General features: G+C 46.0%; 1 protein-coding gene across 3 annotated transcripts in view; it reads right to left on the bottom strand.

Annotated features, from left to right (window-relative positions):
- DAB2 (DAB adaptor protein 2) overlaps nt 1–12,620 on the bottom strand; it is a 34,852-nt gene extending 22,232 nt beyond the window's left edge. Inside the window, exon 1 of one of the 3 annotated variants that reach the window (XM_077936407.1) lies at nt 12,427–12,620. The gene's annotated coding sequence lies outside the window, so the exon portion shown is untranslated. The remainder of the gene's footprint in view (nt 1–12,426) is intronic. The other 2 variants (XM_028748533.2, XM_077936408.1) reach the window with 2 other exon arrangements.
- Nucleotides 12,621–20,522: the final 7,902 nt, after the last annotated feature.

Below are 20,522 nucleotides of genomic sequence, written 5' to 3'. Positions count from 1 at the left end.
TGGATAAGAGCGGTAGTCTCGTAATCTGGTGAACTGGGTTCGCGTCTCCGCTCCTCCACATGCAGCTGCTAGTGGGCTAGTCACACTTCTCTGAAGTCTCTCAGCCTCACTCACCTGACAGTGTGTTTGTTGTGGGGGAGGAAGGGAAAGGAGAATGTTAGCTGCTTTGAGACTCCTTCGGGTAGTGATAAAGCAGGATATGAAATCCAAACTCTTCTTCCAGAGAGAAAATAAATCCTGGTAACAATTGACTAAGCAAAGCCAGTGTATAATGAGAGAAGACACAAACAGTGGGCAGAAACAGCCAAGGGACTACAGCAGGGCTATGCTGCTCTGCTTGCAAGCGCCCAACAATGCTAACCCCTGGCATCAGCCCATCACACACACACACACACACACACACACACACACACACACACACACAGCTTCTAGAAGAACACCCTTCTTTTTAGATGTACTGTGTCAATAACATGCCAGCCGATTAAGTGTCCTTTAACCGAGCAACAGCCCTATGGACCATCTGCCCACTGCCTTCATATCAGCACTTGTTGTTTACCATCACAAGTTATGTTAGACAGATGGGAAAATGTATTATTATGCAAGTTGCCATCGTCTGTTTCCCCCACCAGCAGTGATCAATGAGCCATGCGGCTAGAGTTCAACCCAAGGCATTTCACTGCCAAATGTGAAGGGTGGTGGTGGGTTGTCCATTTGGGCAAATGGGGCACTGCCCACCAACCTCAGCCATCCCTCACCTACCTTCTTCCCTACTACAACCAGTCCAGGAGCTGGCCTTGACTTCCTCCTCCCAAGCCTTGTAGAACTCTGTGTTGAGGAGAATGGGAGAAAACTAGAATCGTTGTGTCCGTCTGACATTGATTCTGGCTCTGCTTACCGTTGGGCTCCTTTGTCTTCCTTTGTCTTCTGATCAATGGATGCCAGCCACCACTGGTGGAGGACAAGATGCTCCTCCTCATTCTATGGATAGACTGGCAGTCCTTACCTTACCCTCAGCGATAGCAATGGAACAGCATCCTCCTCCAGTGCAAGGTAGGGCATATGCCACACAATTCTCCCCCCAAACCTTGCTACAGCATCCCAGCCATCTTCTACCCAAGGACACTGCCTCACTGTGCCCAGTGACAGTGCCGGCCCCCAAATCCAGGCTTACAGCCTTCACCATACTTGCAGAAAATTGTAAGGGTCTCAGTGGAGTTGCCCTTCTCCTAGGCCTCACTTGTAATTCATGAAGTACTACAGGGTAGGAGGTTTTAAGTTCCAAGAACCAAAAGCACTTTCAGAGACACATCTGCTTTCCATACATTTATCCAGAACAGGATCTTAAAAATCTTTTATATTACTACATTTAAAGCATTATAGACTTTTAAAAAGGTAAGAGATTAAGTGTTGCTATTTTGGATACTCGTGGATGGCAAGAAATGTATCTGAGATACACAAGCTGGGTTTTTAAGTAACTACATATTACCTAAAAGACGGCAAAGTAGCCGCAAGCAGGAGGGCAGTAAGCCAAAATCTAAGGCAGTGGCTCTCAACCTGTGGGTCCCCAGATGTTGTTGGACTACAACTCCCATCATCCCTTGCTAGATAGGGGTGATGGGAGTTGTAGTTCAACATCATCTGGGGACCCACAGGTTCAGAAAGGCTGATCTAAGGAGTATGCTATCACCTTTTAAATAACCCATGCTATTCAGCTGGCTTTTACTTGGGACTTCCAAAGTTGACTTCTTGGGTACACAATTTCATAGAATCATAGAATTGTAGAGTGAGAAGGGATCCTGGGGGTCATCTGGTCCAACCGCTTGAAATGCAGGAATCTCAACTAAAGCATCTTTGATAGATGGCCATCCAACCATTGCTTAAAAACCTCCAAGGAGAGTCCACCAACTTCTGAGGGAATTCGTTCCATTGTCAAACTGCTCTTACTATCAGAAAGTTCTTCCTGGTGTTTAGTCAGAATCTCCTTCTTGCAATTTGAAGCCATTGGTTTGGGTCTTACCTTTCAGAGCAGGAGAAAACAAAGCATGCTCTACCTGCCATGTGACAGCCCTTGAGATATTTGAAGATGGCTATCACATCTCCTCTCAGTCTCCTATTTTCCAGGCTAATAATAATAATAATAAAAAATTATTTATACCCCACCCTCCCCAGTCAAGACCGGCCTCAGGGCGGCTAACACCAGGTAAAAAAATTGATTAAAATACAACTTAAAAACAAGATTAAGTACTACATTTTAGTAGCCTCATTTCAGTAGAAACTCAAATCAAAAACTTTTTGGGGATGAAAAAGTCAAATCTTCACCAAGGCTAACTATCCAGACCGGTCCTACATGGGCCAGAAAAAAGCCAGGGAAGTCCCCAAATAGGAGTTCCATCACAGAAGGAGAAAGGAAAAAGGAAAGAGGGAGAGGGGATCAAGTTGATTCCAAGCCAAAGGCCAGGCGTAACAACTCTGTCTTACATTCTCAATTCTCTCAACAGAGGCTTGGTTTCCAGACCCACCTGTGGACATGTTCCAACTTGTCAATATCCTTCTTAAATTGTGGTGCCCAGAACTGGACACAGTATTTCAGGCGTGGTCTGACCAGGCAGAATAGCGTGGGACTATTAGCATTTTTTGTTGCTGTTGACTCATGTTAAGCTTGCACTCCACTAAGACCCCTAGATGCTTTTCATGTGTACTATGGGAAAGACTTCTAAAAAGAAGTATTTTCTGGATCTGTTCTACCCCTGCTTCCTGAAGCCAGTTAGACTTTCCCTTCATCAAGCAGCAAGGAGAGACCTGCACTTTTCTACCTATTAGAAAATAGGTTATTATTTGCCAACAAGCAAGGGGAAACTACATTTCTCCTTTACCCATCCCCCACATAGGGTCTGGCTTTCAGTATTAAGATAGATTGACTGTACTTTACAAAGGAGCAATTTTTTCATCTGGCCTGCAATGTCCTGGAAACAGCAACTAAGGAGTGTGATCCGGAATAGAAAGGAATAACTGCACCTCCCACTAGAGATAACACTGGCAGTTTTATCCTTTGCTCAGCCATGCTCAGTATTACTTGGTTGCATTCCACTTGAGTAGAATATAGCACTAGCAATTATGTCAAGTATTTGCAAAGACAGCATTATCTATTGTGCCTATTCTACCAAGTGTCATGGTATGCATAGGTCCAGGCAACACAAAGGGAGGGGGACAGTCATTCCTGAATCTACCTATCTCAAGGGGAAGGGGGAGGCAAGTTGCAAAGACACAAGACATTTCTTGTACACTATTCCTGAATGCTGATTAACATATATCTTCTGAAAGAGTGGGGTTAAAGGATTCCCATTATTGGTGCATAGAGTAAGTTTAATATAAAGGTAAAGGTACCCCTGCCCGTCAGGGCCAGTCGTGACCGACTCTAGGGTTGCGCGCTCATCTCGCTCAAGAGGCCGGGAGCTGGCACTGTCCAAAGACACTTCCGGGTCACGTGGCCAGCGTGACGAAGCTGCATCTGGCGAGCCAGCACCAGCGCCGCACACGGAAACGCCGTTTACCTTCCCGCTATAAAGCGGTCCCTATTTATCTACTTGCACTTAAGGGTGCTTTCGAACTGCTAGGTTGACAGGAGCTGGGACTGAACGACGGGAGCTCACCCCATCGCGGGGATTGGAACCGCCGACCTTAAGATCAGCAAGTCCTAGGCACTGAGGTTTTACCCACAGTGCCACCCGTGTCCCTAAGTTTAATATACAAGCAGCTTATTAATTTTTTTGGAGGGGATGGGGAGCTTAAATGAAACCTTCCTCCAAATTCCTATCCAAAAATTGATTTAATTTTTAGTTAGTATATGCAATATTAATACTGAAAAAAATCTGTTCTGAGTGCTTTCAAGTGTTTAGAAACACTTCATAATCTAGTTACAGCCATCCTGTAAGGCAGCATTGACCAACCTGCTGTCCTCTACAAGTTGGTTGGGAATCCTATGAGTTGGAGGCACCAGGTTGGGCATGCCTACCTTATTATCCCCTAAATTGCAGGTGGGGGAGACTTAGGCCAAAAGAGAACAGCTTTCCTAAGTCTACCTAGCAAGTTCCCAGAAGAGGCAAGATATCAGCCACATTATTCTGGATTCATAGCTCAGAATGTTATCCAATCAAGTAATACCAGTGGACCTATTACATTAGTGGAGTTAAACATTCACTCATGAATAACTTAAGCTCATTTATTTCAATAGGTCTACTCCAAGTATGACCTAAGATATCATCTAAGGCAGCACACTATACCAGAGCCTCTCTCAATCTTGGGTCCTCAGATGTCATTGGACTACAACTCCCATCATCCCTGACCACTGGTCCTGCTAGCTAGGGATGGTGAGAGTTGTAGTCCAATGACATCTGAGGACCCAAGGTTGAGAAAGGCTGTTTCTTAGCTTTACTTTTAAGTGGTTTGCTGCATTTTGATTTTTGTAAGGTGCGTTAGAATACATGTATTCTTAAAAAGCACTATAACTGAATGACACTGTTTCCTCAAGCAACAGATGAGGTGATGAACCTGTGCCTGGGCAAGAGCTCAGTGACAAGAGCATCTGCCTTGCATGTAGAAGCTCCCAGATTCAACCCCTGACATCTCCAAACAGGGCTGGGAAGGAAACCTCTATGAAATCCTGGAGAACCACTGCAAGTCAATATAGACAAGAATGGGCTAGATGAAACAATGGTTTGATTCTGTGCAAGGGCAGCTTCTTATGGTGAGAGCACCCCATGCTGTCAACATCTGTGGCATGGCAATTACATGGTGTCCACATAAAACCAGGATTACTCTGGCAACTTCTCCTGCTCCCATCTTTGTTCTTTCTAGCAGTTAAAAGCCAAGACTGATCTAAAAAGGTTTAGAAGGCACCTACCAAATTATGTCGAGTTTATCATTACCAAAAGCAACCTCCTTGTGGCACGTAAGATTTTATACCATTTTGATTGCCACAAACTTCCTCATCCTATACCTAAAGTATAGGATGATTCTCTAGAAGCCATGAGATTACAGCTAATGGGAATCCCCTGGTCAGAGGAAATTATTTTAGGTCTGTAGTGCACGGATACCATATGTTCCAAATGCTTATTTTCTGGTAACTGTTCCTATTTTGCAAGATGTTAAGGGTTCCTTGACTATTAATGTTCTACACAACAACATACACACACCCCGGGAATGCCATCTTGCGGTGCATGCCTGTATGTATATAATTAATAAACAACAACAACAACAACAACAACTTGTACCCCACCCATCTGGCTGGGCCTCCCCAGCCACTCTGGGCGGCTTCCAGCAGAATATTGAAAACAATAAAACATCAAACATTAAAAACTTCCCTAAACAGGTCCAGGGGCGTAGCTAGCTGCTCTGGCACCCAGAGCAGTGGGGGCAGGGTACCGCAGCGATCCATGCATGGGGGCACCACATGAGGGTGCCATGGCGATCTGCACATGGGGGTGCCACATGGGGGCACTGTGGTGATCTGCACATGGGGGCACCATGGCGAGGTGCCCATGGAGTCCACCTGGCAGACGCAAGCCCCACACTGCTGTTTTGGGCAGCGGGGGTCCTGAGCCACCGCGTCAATCCCAGGAGAGACACGTGGCTCGGGCATGCTACAGGCCAGGGCCCGTGGTAAGTGCTGCCCCCCTCAGTGTGTCATTTTGTCACCCCCCTCAAGGATGACATCCGGGGTGGACCACCCCACCCCCGCACCCCCCTCCTACACCCCTGAACAAGACTGCCTTCAGATGTTTCCTAAAAGTCAAATACAGTGGTACCTCAGGTTAAGTACTTAATTCGTTCCGGAAGTCCGTTCTTAACCTGAAACTGTTCTTAACCTGAGGTACCACTTTAGCTAATGGAGCCTCCTGCTGCCGCTGCGCCGCTGGAGCACAATTTCTGTTCTTATCCTGAAGCAAAGTTCTTAACCTGAGGTAATATTTCAGGGTTAGCGGAGTCTGTAACCTGAAGTATATGTAACCTGAGGTACCACTGTAGTTGTTTATTTCCTTGACATCTGGTGGGAGGGCGTTCCACAGGGCGGGTGCCACCACCAAGAAGGCCCCATTACATGGGTTAGGTGCTTCCCAGCCACTCACTTCAACAGCCTATTTAAATCCAACAGCATGATGCAGCTTCTCTGTTGAAGACAACCAGATCCACCGAAGTTAGGTTTATGGGTACATTTTGCAACATTCCTTGCTTCAGGAACCAGGGCAGGATGATCTAGGGCACAGTGCGGGGATAAAGAACAGAGGGTGCAAAGGGCAGCTTTCAGCATTGCACTGTAAATGGGGCCTCAGCTGGACAATTTCAGACTCTGGATTTAATGGTCTTCCTGGGGGACCCCTCTGTAGAGGGCATTGCAAGCTACATCACAATATAATTATAAGTCAGCCCTGAAACTGATGCCCATTTTGTGGTCCTCCTGCTCATTGTGGGAGGGGCCCCGGTCATGGGTACTTGCCTATATTTGATCTGAAATATTGGCAGGGAAACGATGATGTACATGCTCAAAAATGCTACAGGTGGGCCATTATCTTCCTTTTGTGCACTAGAAGAGGCTGAATTAACACCTGGCTATATATTACATGCAGACTTGTACAACTAAACCCAGATGCTGCTGTTCTAGGTTGCTTCACACTTATCACACTGTTTAGTCATCCCATAGCAGTTTCACAAAACTACACTTGGCAAGGTCTGTTGCAACTGGCACAGATCTGGATTTTGCACTCAGTTGCAGCTGCCTGTAAAAACGGTTTTTAACTTGAGGCCTAGAATCCCACCAAACCCAGAGGAATTCCGATCACGCTACCATGACAATGACTTGGGTGACTGGGAGTCATCTCTCATTGAAAGATGCCAATGGTTTCTAACAGTTTTAAGGCACTTCTGTGAACTGGCTCCCAGGTTGCTAGACACTAAGGCGGCTTAAGCACCCACACATTTAAAGCACATGGCGTCCCCCCAAGAATCCTGGGAAGTTTACCTCTCACAGCACTACAATTCCCAGCACCCTTACACTACACTTCCCAGATTTCTTTGGAGAAGTCATGTTCTTTAAGTGTATGCTGTTGTGCACAGCTTAAGTCAAGCATCCCACTCAAAATCATGGGACAGACATTCTTGGAAGTACAGCTGCCTAGAGAGTCTTTTAGCAAGTAAAAAAATTCCAGTGGAAGAGAGTCAAGTCATTTCATTAAAAAGGGCTAAACAGTTGTGACAGCGTTGGCTGCAAAAACCACCCTGACACCAAGAGATCTTTCCTCTGTTGTAAGAACACTAAGAACTAGCCAACCACTTAGATGAATCCCATTTGGGTCACCTCCCACGTCCTGCTTTCACTTCCATGGGGTGATTATGCGGCCAGCGCTTCCTATCAAGTGTTCCACATTTTTAGCTGTCATAGCCAACAACAGCAGTGACAGAGTAACACAAACCTTCTAGGTTATATGTGGAGAAAGCTCAGCAATCAGGGAGTTCAACAGTATATAGCCATGTATTTCCCTTAATAAAATGGTCCCCCATGGAAAAAAATGTTTAGGGTTAAATGATAGCAGTAAAGTCTGTTTATAACACATGAGCTTAGAACTACAATATATATTTACAGCAGTAGGAAAGAGACCAGGAGACTAGCATACGTGTTCAGTCTGCTGTCCAGGTACTAACTGCTGCTGCTAAACTTCCAAGTTTGTTGCTATCCCTTCCGATGGCTCTTCATCTTTTAGATTTTGACCACAGCCCTTCAAACAGAGGACTCTCTCAAAAGGAGGACCCATGCCTGGGACTATTCTCCCCAGCCCTCAATAGCTGCAAGCCCAGCTATGGCAAGTTAATGGGGAAGAAACATAAGGATTATGCAGCAAGAGCCAGGGAATATACCCTGGGTGGTTTCCAGATTGGGGTGAGCAGCTATGTTTAGAACGCCATAACGAAGTTTGACCAAATTGCAGGATTTGCCTGTATTAATCCAGAAGGAATGCATCGCTGGAATTCTGCTATGCCTTTGTCACATGGCCTGCTATGTCAGCGCCAGAAAGTTCTTGCTTTTGGCCTTGAATGAAATAATGCAAGGTCTATTCATTGCTGGCATGTGGGCCCCAGAATTATAACATTGTTGTGTGAACCAAATGCATTACAGAATTTGCAGATCTCAGGATGATCGTGGCAGTAGCCAATGAAGAGTATACAGTATTAGCAGCAGCCAAGCAACGGTGTATTAGCACTCCTGTAAGTTAACTGCTCTGCAACTGCAAGTGGAATTTGTAGGTACTGTGGTTAGCTTTCATTTCAACGATTATCCTACCAAGCAAGAGGAACTGGCTGGACTTAGTAGCCGGCTTCAACATAACAGATCTAACTGGTGCATTCTCTTGTACACAGCTCCTTGCAAAGACCACTTCTGTGTCCATCAGTTTTACAGAACATCTGAGGTTATCAGCTGGTGCATCCTGGAGCATACAGCAAAACAGGCATGCCTTTCCTTCCAAGTCAGGGTAAGCAACGCCATCCTTTGGTTGAGACCTATGCTTCAATAGCTCCCCCCATTTTATTACTCAATTGCATTCTGAACTGCTGAGCAGGCAGTGATGGATAGTTGACTGCCAATGTTTTGTCCTTAGCTGGCCCTGTTACATGGTTAGTAGTAAGGTTCCGAGAAGTTCAAGTTTTCTGAAATATTTAAAGAGGAGCAGGACAAGGCCTACACAGCACAAAATCTGCTACCTTCTCCCATCCAGTAACAATATTTCTGCAAAGCTTCTTGTCAAGTTTGCATTAATATGGGGGCAGTTCAATACTTTCCGGGAAGTCGTCTCAGCCCAGCGCAAGTTTCTGTTCCTCCTCCCCACCCTTAATCCAAGCTGCCATCCCATCAAAACCCTCATTTCCAGTTAAGGCAACTTCTCAGAAGGATTAGGGGCACCATGCCACATTACAGAGGTCCCCTTACTTCCATAAAACGAGATTTCTGCCAAAGGCAACTTCTGCCTCAGCCATCTGAAATAATTCCATTAGAACACTGCTGAGTGACATGCCCCACTTGGAACAAACAACCTCGAGCAAGGATTATTCGAGAACATTTAATTAGGGGCTCTTTTCCTTCTCAGGGAGCACCAATCTAGCCAACCAGTCAGCGAATTCTACACCCCCACCCCCAGTGGCTAGGGTAATGAACATGCATACTACCAGGTTAAAAACCTCATGCTTTCGGAAGGTGTCTGTTGATTAATGCATATGCTTCCAACATCCACACATACATTTAATAAGAGCTGGGGTGGTTTTTTCCAAGCAGATATTGGCCTGGTGATGAACTCTGCTTATCCCAGATGCACAGAGTGTGATAAGATAACTCATTAGGTTAAGCATTCCCATTTGACATTTCATCTCCTTGCTGTGGCCGAAGGAATGACTAGGCATTTCCCCGCCTTAAAGAATGCTGTGACTCCACAAGATCTCATATGGCTCCTCGAAAGGGGCAGCTGATTAATGAAATGGCTTTGCCTTATCTGCCACAGAAATTTTAAGCCCACCCCTAAGCTTAAAGGGGTAATAAAAGTTCTGGATTTCAGTCAAGTTGGACTCCTAGATCAGAGGCTTGCTTGCAAGCTCTACAGTCCTGTTAAGACATAATGTTTATTAACCACAGTTAAGCATTACACCTGCATAGAGAAAGGTCTAGGCATTCTCACTTTTTCAGCTTGCAAGGCAGGTTTTTTAAAATTTATTTAAAAAGCCTCCATGATTAGAGTTTGACCTGTTTGCTATCTAAGGATGATACAGCAGAAAAGGAACAGGGATTCGGAGGGAGGAGGAAAAAAGCAAGTCACAGTAGCTTTGCCTGAAATGCTTCTACCTCTGCATCTGCAAACTTTACTTTCATTCAAACAAGCAGGTGTATAGCAAAAAAAAAAGGCAGTTCAGCCAATTAGTTACACTAGAAGTGGAACATGAAACCCTCCTTTCAGCCCATCTACACTTGATCCCATTAACAGAAGCCATGGCTTTGGCTATTTGGTGATTAGCCTACCACACCTCTCCTCCTTACACCTGTGAATACAACTCACCTGCTCCTCATCTTCCATTAGTTCCTTTTCTGCAGAAACATGCATTTCTATTTTAGGGCAATAATTGTTTGGCAGCACCACCACCCTGCTTCAAACAAAGTGCTGGAAAGATGTCTACATGCCGATACTGAGGGCATTCCATCAAGGGCTTTCTGGGGCCAACAATTTTATTTCTTTAAAGCACATTGATCCTGCTCTTTAGTCAAAGGTCAAGCATATGACACTCCCTCTCCCTGCTTACAAAAGGAAAAGGGATTGGGAGGAAGGAAACCAACTCTGGCACTAGAAAGATTTCAAGGAAAAACTGCAAAAGTCACTAGTCTATCAGCAAAGCAGATGGGGAAGTCTGGCAGATCCACCTTCTATAGTCTGACAATGACTGCTGATCAAGTTGAAGGAACTCAGTGAAGCAAACTGATATAAATAAGGGTTTTGAGACTGCATGCTTCTAGAGTTGCCATGTTTTACTGGTCTTGTGCCTCAAGTCAGTCAAGGCTTTGGACATGGAAGGTGAGGTTTCCTGGTAAGGAACTAAGCTTGTATATGCTCTGCTGATCCTGGAGGTCAAGAAAGTGGCAAGCCTTTCTTCATACACAAGACATGAACCTGTTGGCCACATTAATCCTACGTTCTTCAGATACTTTTCAATATCTCCCTCCCCACAACCATAGTTGACAAGCATCAACCCCTTTCCCCTGAAACCACAATGGCTTCAAGTATTTCATTCAGCTTTCCAGAGTGCTGTAAATTTTTTTTTTTTTTGCTGTACATATTTTCTTGCCCTACAAATTCTCTTCCAGATGCATGTGTATTAAATCCAATATTTTATTCCTCTAGGAAATTATTTTTCCTCCTACCTCTGGGAGAGAAGAAAGGCAACACAATCCCAGAACCCCAGAGGTTTTAAAAATGTTAACTTGCCTTTCCAAACCACCCGATACCAACAAACTCCTGTGATAAGCCCTTGGGCGAGCTGTTAAGTCACACACTAAACCACCCATTCAGCCAGGGTTTGGGGACTTATTACTTTCTATAGTTTCCCCACATGCTTTTAAATGGAACACTATTTCCACCTGGGCAAGGAAGAAGTTACAGGAGCATTTGACACCTGGGAAGGTGCCCTACTCGAGGGAAAGCTGCCACGTTTAGGACACAAGCCAGGGATCACAGAAACCATTACCCTTGACATTTTCCAGGGCCCAGTTCAAGCCTAACCAAGCAGTGAAGCACTGCAGATGCAAACAAGAGATAGCCAACATGGGACAACAGATGCACTCTAGCTCCACTCATCCCTGAATAGTGCTGTGCAGACTGGAGGATACCCCTGTGCCAACTGAATAGCAATGTCTCAAGGGATGCTTCCTCCGACTTTCCGCGGCTTAATTGCTCCCTTATTTTATTCAGCTTGCTCAAATCAAGCTCTCCAGCACGACCATTTCAATGGCAAGATTTATTGTTTTGTATACATTTGCCTGCCTTGACCTAGCCCCCTTCCAATGCTTGTTTATTTTCCTAGGATTCCGCTCTCCCCGCACCCCTTCCTAAGAAATGCCGGGAGTCCTGGTCTCTTAAAGGGGTAGCTGAGGCAGGGACATTATCCTCAAGGCGGATTGCTACATTTACACTACAGGCAAAACACCACATTTAGAGCTGGCTACTTTGTCACCTTCCCCACTCATTCCATTACTCCACCATACAATTGCGGCAAGATTAAACTCAAATAATAATAGTAGTAGTAATAGTAGTAGTAGTAATAATAAAATAATAATAATAATAATAGCAGCTCCCAGCACTCTTGGCTGCAAGGTGATTTTTTTTAGAAAAAGCAAGCTAAGGAGACACTGTAGTTATTTTACAGAAAGCAACCCAGCATTAGAGAGTGGAAAGCAAATTCCCAATTCAAGAGGCCAAAATATAGCCATTGTTTCCTGCCTCCCAAGTCTGGCAAGGCCACCTGGAGACCTTCGGAGGCGCAGCTGCCTTGGGGACCGACCGAGACCCAGCGTGTGTGTAGGGTATTTTTTTTTTGCGCGTGTACGCTTGCGTGTGCGTGTGAACCCTGCTCAGAACAGGCCCCCTCGAGCCGACAGCAGCCACCCCTCGGAGGCTCCCCGGCTGCCTGGCGGCGAGGCAGCTCGTCCGGTCGATCCCGGAGCTCCGCCGGTCTCGTCGTGCCTCCCCATGATACCTCCTGGGAGGTGGGGAAGGCAAAACGCGGACATGTCACTCGGACGCCTCCGAGAAGCCGCTGTCGTGGCTGCAAACAGACGCTGCAAACCGGAGCCTCCCTCCCTGCCTGCCTGCCTGGCTCCCCTGCCGAAAGCGCGTTCCTTACCAGCCTCAGCGCCGCGCCTCTCCCCACATGATCCCGCCACGGGAAGCCGGCAAGCGCCCTGACGCAGCGGCGGCTCCGCTTAAATATTGAGCCCCGCGCGAGCCTTCGGCGGCCTGAGCCACTCACAGCGAGAGAGATGGTTTTAATCAGCTGCTGGCAGCTGAGCACTGCCCAGGAATGCGCGCCGATGTTTTTGCTGCCTCGGCTCGGGCGACTCCCCCTCAACGTGTCTTGCGCTCCCAAACTTAACTCCTTCCGTCCCGGAGAGGAAGGAGATGGGGGGGGACAGTCCAGCGCCGCGCGCGCCGGAGGGGTCAGTGGTTAGAGGCAGTGCCGGATTTACGTATAAGCTAAACAAGCTATAGCTTAGGGCCCCACACTCTTGGAGGCCCCCCAAAAAATTAAAGGAAAAAAACCCCCTGGATGTACATTTCCAACATATAAGATAAAAATAATAATAATAAAAAACCTACAGTGTTTTGTGTTGTGTAGGCTCCTATGATGTCAGTAATGAGTCCCACCTGCTCCCTAAAATATCACTGGTTTGTTCATTTCTATATATAGGGTGCCTACATTCTGCATGGACTGGTTGCATGGCAACATGTGCAAAGGACTTTAGATGTTAGGTCCATAAATTACCATATAGCATATATTCAACACAAAAAACAGCAACAATTTGTTGTTGACAAAGGACAGCTGGACATATAAAGGACCCCCATCACCTCCAGTAGCTTAGGGCCTCATCAAGAAGAAGAAGAAGAAGAGTTTGGATTTGATATCCCGCCTTTCACTCCCTTTAAGGAGTCTCAAAGTGGCTAACATTCTCCTTTCCCTTCCTCCCCCACAACAAACACTCTGTGAGGTGAGTGGGGCTGAGAGACTTCAGAGAAGTGTGACTGGCCCAAGGTCACCCAGCAGCTGCATGTGGAGGAGCGGAGACGTGAACCCGGTTCCCCAGATAACGAGACTACCTCTCTTAACCACTACACCATACTGGCTCTCTAAACCTAAATCCGGCCCTGGCTGGAGGGATCAGTGGTTAGAGTAAGCAGGGAGGGGGAGCTGGGGCTGGCAGGGGAAGAAGGGTTTGGCAGAGTTTAGGATCTGGACGTTTTGAATGGGACAAATTCATAGGAGCGCAGGGAGCTGCCCAAACCGAGTCCCCAATGGCATAGCAATAAAACTGCCAGCAGGTTTGCAAAACTAAACAGGGTCCATCCAGTTTGGTTTCAGATTGGATGGGTGGGGTGTGGGTTGAGAGTCTTGCATTGCACGGGGCTAGACTAGATGACCCCTCGTGGTCCCTTCAACTCTACATTCTATGATTCTAAGTGTTGCCCATCTGGCTCCATATCATTTGCACTGACTGGCAGTGGCTCTCCAGGGCACTACCCAGAGGCACCAGGGATCGAACCTGGGACATTTGACATGCAAAGCAAGTGCTCCACCGCTGAGCTATGGCCCTCTTTCATATGGTGGGCTTTCTGCCATTTGGATGTGAGGGCGATCTGGCTGCGACATCTGTCACCCCATTGATCGCCAGGGTTGATTCGGCTGATCTGGCTGGCTAGGCGGGTGTCCCCTTCCTCCCTCACCGCTCCATGTGCGTCCCTCCCGAAGCTGCGTGCTCGGTGGAAGAGGACGACCATCCCAGATAGAAGGAGTGTACCATTCTTCGGTCAAGGGTATACGATAGCTGCGCTCCCCTGCTAGAGCCTCCAAACAAGCTCAAGGCCATTTCCTTGAAATCTATAGGGAGGGGGGGGGGCATTTGAGAAGATGCAGGGGCAGAACTAGACTTTATTTCACCTGGGTCAAAGACCCAGTTTGGCACCCTCCCCACGTGCATTTACTCACACACACAGGCTGGGGGCCTCAATGGTTTCAAAAAAACCTGGCTGTATGAGATGCTATGTTCAGGATCAGGGCCCCAATCACTTTGCTTTCTTTCCTTTGCACTCTTCAACATAGCATCCTTCATTAAAGGTAAAGGGACCCCTGACCCCAGACAACTCTGGGGTTGCGGCGCTCATCTCGCTTTATTGGCTGACGGAGCCAGTGTACAGCTTCCGGGTCATGTGGCCAGCATGACTAAGCCACTTCTGGCGAACCAGAGCAGCACACAGAAACACCATTTACCTTCCCACCGGAGCGGTACCTATTTATGTACTTGCATTTTGACGTGCTTTCAAACTGCTAGGTTGGCAGGAGCAGGGACTGAGCAACAGGAGCTCACCATGTCGCGGGGATTCGAACCACCAACCTTCTGATCGGCAAGTCCTAGGCTCTGTGGTTTAACCCACAGCGCCACCTGCGTCCCTGCATCCTTCATTGTATTCTATCAAATTCAATGGGATTTAAAAGGGCCTGTAGATGAGTAACTTATGATTGATTAAGTGGGGGAGGGGCTTACTTGGGCCCTTCCAATAGTTTATTCAGGTTGGCACCACCCACCTGTCAAAGTTGTCCCATGGGTTGATTGGCAAGAGGGAGGGAGGAGAGATTAAAAGATCTGACACCAACTGTGTCTTTCCCATTCCTGCCTTACAAGGCTGTTTTTTCCAGCTAGATTCTGTTCCGTGCCTGTCATGTGCTTAGTCATTGGTCCATTCCGTCCTGGTTTTTGTGAATTTTTAAAGGTGGAAAATTAGCATTTAAATTGCATGCAATTCCTAACACGCATCTAATTCCTCTTTGTGTATATTTACTTGTTTTGAGGATTATTAGAAAATGCATGTAAAACCCCTTGAATACTTAAAAGTGCCATACAAATGTTGTGTATTGTCATTATGGTGTGGTTTATTTATATGTATACTGCTTTTTAATCCAAGATCCCCAAAGCAGTGAACAACAATATACATTAATACAAATATATAATAAAAGTACAATGTATCAATTAATCAAAACAAAACAAAATAGCATCGGAATTCAGCAACGGATACAGATTGTGTAATAGGATTTGATTCTCACTAGGTTCCGTGCACTGGAAATTGCAGAAATATACATTCTCACTTGGTTCTTTGCGGGAGGGAAGAAGTAGTCAGAACCACCTTTTTGGCATTTCTCCCTACACACCTGGTTAAGTCAAAACCCCTCAAAATAGTGCCATCATAGCTCATGCATGTAGTGGTTTCAAGAGTAGTAGTTGTTGTTGTTTAGTCGTTTAGTCATGTCCGACTCTTCATGACCCCATGGACCAGAGCACGCCAGGCACTCCTGTCTTCCACTGCCTCCCGCAGTTTGGTCAAACTCATGTTCGTAGCTTCGAGAAAACTGTCCAACCATCTCATCCTCTGTCGTCCCCTTCTCCTTGTGCCCTCCATCTTTCCCAGCATCAGGGTCTTTTCCAGGGAGTCTTCTCTTCTCATGAGGTGGCCAAAGTATTGGAGCCTCAGCTTCAGGATCTGTCCTTCCAGTGAGCACTCAGGGCTGATTTCCTTCAGAATGGATAGGTTTGATCTTCTTGCAGTCCATGGGACCCTCAAGAGTCTCCTCCAGCACCATAATTCAAAAGCATCAATTAGCTGTCTCACTACTACTCCTGTTACGATAAGTGTTACATGTTCCCCACTTCTCTGAGCAGTGGGCTGGGCAGGGCTTAGTTTTCTTTGGATGAGAGAGCACTGCAGACTCATGGTGTCTTATTAACTAATCTACAAGTACAACACAAGTGGAGGCAACTGGCACTCCTTCGAGGCAGGAGATCCCCCAGAGAGGAACCTGGGCAGCTCTCCAAGACTGCACCCTCACTTCTGGCTAACTCCAATACCTGCAGTTGGAAACTTGGGTTTCCCCCCTCTCTTTCTTTCATTGTGTCTAACTCTCTCTTCCAAACGGCAAACACCTTTTTCACACCTTGTCTCTGGACCACCTCCTCAGCTGGAGGGATGTTGCCTCCTACAAACTCTTGATGGGTGTCTCATTCAAAAACACAGAGATCACCAGCTATCAGGACACAATTGCCTAACCAATTTATGCTCAATGATGCAACATTAATCAGCTTTTCTGGGCTATTATCCAGTAATCTTCCTAACAAAGCAGCCAAAACAATAGGTTATAGGCCGATGTCCTCCAGAGCTGAGCCAGGGCTAAACAAGAAACTCTTGCTCTGCCCCCAATGCTAGAAATATATGTAGGCAGAGGTGGGGAATCTGCGACCCTTTGGGTGCTGCTGGACTCCAGTTCCCATCAATCCCAGCCAACATAGCCAATGATTGGGGATTAGGGAGTTGAACTCCAGCAGTATCTTGTCGTTTAGTCGTGTCCGACTCTTCATGACCCCATGGACCAGAGCACACCAGGCCCTCCTGTCTTCCACTGCCTCCCGCAGTTTGGTCAAACTCATGCTGGTAGCTTCGAAAACACAATCCAACCATCTTGTCCTCTGCCGTCCCCTTTTCCTCGTGCCCTCCATCTTTCCCAACATCAGGGTCTTTTCAAGGGAGTCTTCTCTTCTCATGAGGTGGCCAAAGTACTGGAGCCTCAGCTTCACGATCTGTCCTTCCAGTGAGCACTCAGGGCTGATTTCCTTCAGAATGGATAGGTTTGATCTTCTTGCAGTCCATGGGACTCTCAAGAGCTTCCTCCAGCACCATAATTCAAAAGCATCAATTCTTCGGCAATCAGCCTTCTTTATGGTCCAGCTCTCACTTCCATACATCACGACTGGGAAAACCAGCAGTATCTAGAAGGCCACAAATCCCTCACTGCTGCTGAAAAGGAAAGACATTCTACACATGCTCAGAGGCACTCCCCTGAGCCATGAAACAGAAAGTTCTGATGCTAAGCCCTGGTAAGCCCCCATCCCAGATTCAGTATCCCTTATCCCAGGTATGAGGAACTTGTGACCCTCCAGATGTTGTTGGACAACACCTCCTCATCATCCTTGACCATTGGTCATGCTGGTTGGATGAAAGTTGCAGCCCAACAACATCTGAAGGGCCATAAACTCTCGAACCCACACCTTCCTTCTTTGCAAAGCAGCCTGTATCACTCTTTTCTCAGAATACTAGAACTTGGGTTCATCTGGTGATTGGGTTCATCCGGGACTGACAAAGAGGAAGTAGTCCTACATGCTGTGTGTAATCAGATTGTGAAATTTGCTGCCATGAGATCCGGTGGCGGACACCAACTTAGATGGCTTTAAAGGACAAACGGGGGCTGCTAATCATGAAGTCTGTATGTTATCTCCAGGATTCTGAGCAGCACCATTTTCATAGAATGATAGAACTGTAGAGTTGCATGGGACCATGAGGATCATCTCTAGTCCAATCCCGGCAGTGCAGCTGTTCCATACGGGGATCAAACCTGCAACCTTGGCATTACTAGCACCACACTCTAACCAACTGAGCATAACACTATGATATGTCTGTATGATATCTCTATACAATCTCTCCAGGGTTAGTAACAATATCATTCTCATAATATGCACCACTGTTTTGATCCAGCAGTGGGATAACTCCTTTGGAAATGGTTTAGAGCTTTGAAACCCTTTTAGGTTTTTTGGGTTTTTTTGGCTAAATATTAACAAGTCACCTCAGACTTAATCTTTTTCAGACTTGTAGAGCCACTGAATTCTGTCGGAATTAAACACTTATACAAAGCAGAGACATCACCTTGCTAACAAAAGTCCGTATAGTTAAAGCTATGGTTTTCCCAGTAGTGATGTATGCAAGTGAGAGCTGGACCATAAAGAAGGCTGATCACTGAAGAATTGATGCTTTTGAATTATGGTGCTAGAGGAGACTCTTGAGAGTCCCATGGACTGCAAGAAGATCAAACCTATCCATTCTGAAGGAAACCAGCCCTGAGTGCTCACTGGAAGGACAGATCGTGAAGCTGAGGCTCCAATACTTTGGCCACCTCATGAGAAGAGAAGACTCCCTGGAAAAGACCCTAATGTTGGGAAAGATGGAGGGCACAAGGAGAAGGGGATGACAGAGGACGAGATGGTTGCATAGTGTTCTCGAAGCTACCAGCATGAGTTTGACCAAACTGCGGGAGGTAGTGGAAGACAGGAGGGCCTGGTGTGCTCTGGTCCATGGGGTCACGAAGAGTCGGACACGACTAAATGACTAAACAACAACAACGATATGTTACAGGATTGTGCCCATCACCTGTTATGAAGAGTATATGATACAGGTTTAGCATTCTTCAATGGTATATGGCATGGGATACATGCACTTCAAAGATACATGTCTTTTAAGAGCATTTAAGGCAGATGTGTTAAGATAATTATAGCAAATTGGGAGGATTAAAAAAGAAGACGAAGGCTTGTTTAATAAGTAATGAAAATGAGAACTACTGATTGAAGAAGAGCAATTATATATAAAATGGACAAAGACAATGTGAAAAGTTAAAGACAACATAAAAAAGCCGGAAGAAGGAAGGAGGGAAGTCAGCTTGGGAGAGCAAGAACAATTGTGAAATATGATGTATGTGTATGTATAGTATGTAACTAAAAATTCAATAAAGATCATCTAAAAAAAAGAAAATGAGAAAATGAGAACTACTGTACCTGTAGCCTGTGGGATGAGTTTTGGGGGAGAGCAGTAAGCAATGAAGAATGCCACAGTCCCCTGGAATGAACCGAACTCAGAAACCTGAACTCAGGCGAGTCACCTTGGTTCATAGCAATGAAGTGGCAGGAGTATATCTGGTGAAATATTAAACCAATTGATAGGTCCACACTGCTAGAATTACTTTATAGATAGATAAGAGGGACAGCGGTGGCATGAGAAGACTGGGAGGTGATATGATAGTCATCTTCAACTATCCAAAGGGCTGTCACATGAAAGATGGAGCAAACTTGTTTTCTCCTGCTCCAGAGGGTAGGACCCGAACCAGTGGCCTCAAGTTTTACAAGAAAGGAAACTTAACATCAGGAAGAATGTTCTGATGGTAAGAGCTGTTTGACTGTGGAATGGGCTCCTTCAGAAGGTGGTGGACTCTCCTTCCTTGGAGGTTTTTAAGCAGAGGTTGGCTGGCCATCCATCATGGATGCTTTGGTTGAGATTCCTGCATTGCAGGGGGTTTGGACTGGATGACCATCGGGGTTCCTTCCAACTCTACAATTCTATTATTCCAATAACTAGCAATCTGTGTGTTTATGTGTGAGCTGCTCCATCTCTAAGCAGTGCTTATTCATTATGACAGACACAAATAATCCCACATATGGATGCACTCTGCAGATGTCATAATGAATATGTGTACAGTGGTACCCACAGAGTAGGACTTTGGGGAAGAGGTGGAGGGGCCCACTTCACAACATGTACATCCGGGCTCCAAAACACAGCAGGACTGGCTTGCCATAAGGCCATTAAGTAGAGAGAAGAGCCCCACCACCAGACCCAAAATGTATTGGAACAGAGTAGCCAAGTCACATATAGGACGGTGGCAACATGAGAATGAGCCTTTTCTGTAGCGGCTCCCTGTTGGTAGAATGCTCTCCCCAGGGAGGTTTGCCTGGCGCCTTCATTATATAGTTATAGGTGCCAGGCAAACCTCCCTGGGGAGAGGACTCCATTAACCAGTCTTGGGGGGATTAATATTGTACGGCCTTTTAAAGGTGTCTATGGGAAGAGGGGAGTTATTGTTTTGTTGGTTTGGTTTGATTATTTACTTGTGTTTTATATTGTATTTTATTCTGCAAGCCTCCCTGCTGAGATCTGTTGATTAAGGGCATTGTAATAATAATAATAATAATAATAATAATAATAATAATAATAATAATAATAATAATAATCCAACCAAATAATTTTGGCAGAAAAGCCTTCAAGTGCCTCTTCCCTTCCCAGGCAGTAAAAAAAATGGACTTAATTAAATTGCCTTTGGGTTGTATCCAGCTAACATGTCCTGCCAGTGGAAGGATTTCCACTTGTGCAATGAGACCTCCTCACTTTTCTTTCCCCTGTAAAAAGGTAACAATGCAGAAACGGCCACCCTATATCCCTCCAATATATGCATACAGAATGCTAAAGGCTGAGCTATGGTGCTGCAAACTATTTTCCCTGGCTCAAATTAAGCCCCACCAGAAAGCCAGGAAAATCAGGCTATAAAAAGCAAGTGAGGGGGAAAGAGGAAGTGATGCAAGTAAA

Source organism: Podarcis muralis, chromosome 11 (assembly GCF_964188315.1).
Source record: "Podarcis muralis chromosome 11, rPodMur119.hap1.1, whole genome shotgun sequence".
Lineage (NCBI taxonomy): Eukaryota > Metazoa > Chordata > Lepidosauria > Squamata > Lacertidae > Podarcis > Podarcis muralis.
Note: the sequence above shows the minus strand (reverse complement) of the source record. Positions and strands in the feature narration are given on the sequence as shown.